This window comes from Oryctolagus cuniculus, chromosome 7 (genome assembly GCF_051225735.1).
Source record: "Oryctolagus cuniculus isolate XC-2025 breed Fujian yellow rabbit chromosome 7, ASM5122573v1, whole genome shotgun sequence".
NCBI lineage: Eukaryota > Metazoa > Chordata > Mammalia > Lagomorpha > Leporidae > Oryctolagus > Oryctolagus cuniculus.
The window spans coordinates 148,046,637-148,050,536 of record NC_142873.1 but is presented as its reverse complement, the minus strand read 5'-3'; positions in this window follow the sequence as shown (position 1 = coordinate 148,050,536).

The following is a 3,900-nucleotide window of genomic DNA, read 5'->3' as shown; positions in this document are numbered from 1 at the left end:
TGCTATGGCCTGGGAAAGCAGTGGAGACCCAGAAGAAGCTCCTGGTTCCTGCCATTGCAGCCATTTGGGGAGTGAACCAGCAGATGGAAGACCTTTCTGTCCCTCCCTGTATCTGTAACTCTACCTCTCAAATAAATCTTTTAAAAAGTAAGTACTGTAGCAATCCAGGCAGTCGTACTGACTGAGTGTGGTGGCATTGGCGGTGTGAAAGGTGGTCAGATAATAGATATGTCTCCAAGGTGAAGCAGCAGGGTCTCCCTGGACAGTTGAGTGAGAGATATGAGAGACATTGAGGGCTAAAATTTCTGGGCCTAGCAGCAAGAACGGGAGTTCCTGCTTCTAGACGCAGAAGGCCATGCTGAGCAGATGTGACAGGCCCCTGGCATCCTGTTTTGCACCTGTTGTATAAGTCAGGCACCCGGGGGAAGACGAGGAGGCAGTCGGTTTGTGCAGATCTGCGTTTGGTGGCCTTGAGCATAGAGATGACCTTGACCAGATGAAACTGAGAGGGAGGGAGTGTGATGACAAGAGGAATCTTGGGAGAAGAGAAATCAGCAAAGGAGACCAAGAAGGGGCCAGGAAAGGACAAGAAGAACTAACAGTGGTATCCCAGAACTAGAGAGTGGGTGGGGGCGGGGTGTGGCGCAGCAGGGTAAGCCGCCGCCTGCAACGCTGGATCCCATATTGGAGCGCTTGGTTTGAATTCCAGCTGCTCTTCCAATCCAGCTCCCTTCTAATGCACCTGGGAAAACAGTGGGGGAAAAAAAAAAACACTTGGACCTCTGCCACCGACGTGGGAGACCCGGATGAGTTCTGTCTCCTGGCTTTTGCCTGGGCCATCCCCAGCCATCACAGCCATTTGGAGAGTGAACCAACGGATGGAAGGTCTTTTACTCTGTCTCCTCATCTCTCTGTTACTCTGCCTTTCAGATAGATAAAATCTTTGTTTTTCAAGGAGGATGTCCTGGTGAACTTCGCCGAGTGCTGCTGAGGACCAGGTGCAGTGGGGCTGGGAATGGACCAGTGGGTTCCATAGCAGTGCCTTCATGGACCGGTGCTGCTGTGGTGGGGCTGGGCAGGCCTGAGAAGGTGGGCCCAGGAGAGGTGGGAGGAGCTTTGCGGTCAGGGAGAACAAAGGCGTGAGAAGTGACTTTCTAAGGTGATGGAAAACTCCGGTGGGTGAGAGGGGTTGACTTTTGGCCTACATATGGCGGGATTAGATTTGGACAGAAGTACAGCATCGGGAGCTGAGGGTACGGCTGCAGATGTTGGCAGATGGAAGGTACGGAGTAGAGATCTATGGGTGCTCTCTGCATTGCTCCCATCTGGCAGCGAAGTGAAGAGTAAGGGTGGGGGTGGGAGGAGAGAGACTCCTGCACCAAGCACGGGGGCCCTCCACGCAGCTCCCTGAGGGCCACACAACTGGTTACGGCAGCGCCAGCCCTAACCCAGGTGGCCTCGTTTCTCGGCCTGGTACTTGCTAGATTCCACAAGAAGCCAATTTGGCCATTCTGACAAGATAGACTCCTCTTTGGTCTTCCCAGTAGGTCCTGGCCTGCAGGTCTGTTCTGATACGGAGCTGAGCCGGCTGCTTCCCACGCCTGCTCTGTGTCTTTGTCTTGCTGGAACAGCGATGCTCAAAGGGAAGAGGGCTTTGTGAAAACTACATTGCTGGGCCCCACCCTCGGAATTTCGGACTCAGTACACCTGAGGTGGTGTTTTGAGAATTCGCGTTTCTAACACACTCCCAGGTGATGCGAGGCTCCTGAGCCCCCAGCGGTGCTTGGAGAACTGTGTAGACTACACACGCCTCTGGGGTGCAAGTTCATGAACTTGGAAGGCATGTGTTCTCTTACGCCTCAGGAGCACCTCCCGTGACTGTGCTCTAAGTGGGTTTGCTGGGTGATCCATTCAGCAGATTCCACTGGGCCGGGCGTGGGCTGGCACCTGCGGGACACAGCAGTGCACACGTCCCTGCCCTGCATAATTTGCAGTTTAGGTGGGCGTGCAGGGGAAGAAGTGATCAATCACCAGTGTGCTTCACCAGCTGTTCTTTCTGGTATTGATTTTATTGTTATTTTCTTGCTGTTTCCAGGATTACCTAAGATAAGCTTTAAATGGACTTCACTGGGCTAAGTTTTGGGTTTTCTAGTTTTTGTTTTTTTTTTTTTTTTCTTCTGGTTAAGTTTACACCTCTAAAACCTGTAAATGGGACTTCAGTTAGATCCTGCTGTCTGCTAAAGGCTCTGGGCCTGGGATTTGCTGCATTCAAGAATAATTAGCACTGATTAGAGAGGTGTTGAAGAGAATCTATAGTAGGGGCCAGCGTATGACCACCTGTTCAAGTTCTGGCTGCTCCACTTCTGATCCAGCTCTCTGCTATGGCCTGGGAAAGCAGTAGAAGATGGCCCATGTCCTTGGGCCCCTGCACTCACGTGGGAGACCTGGAAGAAGCTTCTGGCTCCTGACTTCGGATCGGCACAGCTCCAGCCATTGTAGCTCTCTGGGGAGTGAACCAGCAGATGGAAGACCTCTCTCTCTGCCTCTCTGTAACTCTGCCTTTCAAATAAAGAAATAAATCTTTAAAAAAATTTTAAAAGAAAACTATAATAGCTATATTTAAACATTTACCACATGCAGTGCAATATACTAACTTTTTTTAAAAAAAATTTATTTATTTATTTGAAAGGCAGAATTGCAGAGAGAGAGAAAGAGGTCAGTCGTCTGTTGGTTCACTCCCCAGATGGCTATAGTGCTACACTGCACTATAGGAGCTGTGCCGATCTGAAGCCAGGAGCCAGGAGCTTTTTCTGGGCCTCCCACGTGGGTGCAGGGGCCCAAAGACTTGGGCCATCTTTTATGCTTTCCCAGGCTATAGCAGAGAGCTGTATCGGAAGTGGAGCAGCCAGGACTTGAACTGGCTGGAGGGGGGTTAGGAAGCAGAAGTAGCTGAGTGGTGTCATGTTGATAACTGCTTTGCCTGTAACCCCTGAAGTCCATAGTAAACTTTCATTCTTAATCTTGCTGGAACAGCCCAAGAGGTGTCTGCTAGGCAAGTCAGGAGATGAAGAGAAGACGTTGTTGCCTAAGGAAAATGGTTTCTTTTCTTTTTAAGATTTTTTTAAAAAATTATCCGAGAAACAGAGCCGTCTCAGCTGCTGGTTTACTCTCCAAATGCTTGCAACAGCTAGGGCTTGGCCAGGAGCCAAGAGCTCAACCCAGCTTCCCGCATGGGTGGCACAAACTCCGCTGCCTGAGCCCTCGCCGCTGCCTCCCAAGGGCTGCGTAAGCAGGAAGCAGGCGTCAGGAGCCAGAGCCAGATAGGGAAGCCGGGGACTCCGATACGGACACGGCGTCTGAAATGTGGCCAGATGCCCGTTGCGGAAACTGGTTTCTGAGCTGGAATCCAGTGGTTTTGACCGAGTGGAGGCCCGTTGCAGCGGGGACAGGTCCTTGATGGGGGCCACCTTCTGGATGGGCAGAGGACTGTTTATTCTGCAGCAGACAGGAAAAGCCACGTTTTCATCTGATGTGAAGATTAGCAAAGGGAAAGACCAGGCGGAGTTGAAGGGAACGTAAAGCGCTGTACAGCGAGAGGGGGAGAATGAGGAACAGAGAGGCCAGAGAGGTGCAGGGCAGCCCACCTAGAGCCTCCGAGTCTGGTAATAAAGACAGGGTTTCTTGTGTGATTTTTTTTTTTTTTAAGATTTATTGATTTATTTGAAAATAGAGTGAGAGAGAGAGAGAGAGATCTTCCATCCACTGGGTCACTGCCCCAAATGCCCACAACAACCAGGTCTAGGCCAGGCCAGAAGCCAGGAGCCCAGAACTCCATCCTGGTTTCTCCAGTGCAGTGGCAAGGGCTCAGATACTTGGACCATCATTTGCTGTCTTCCCAGT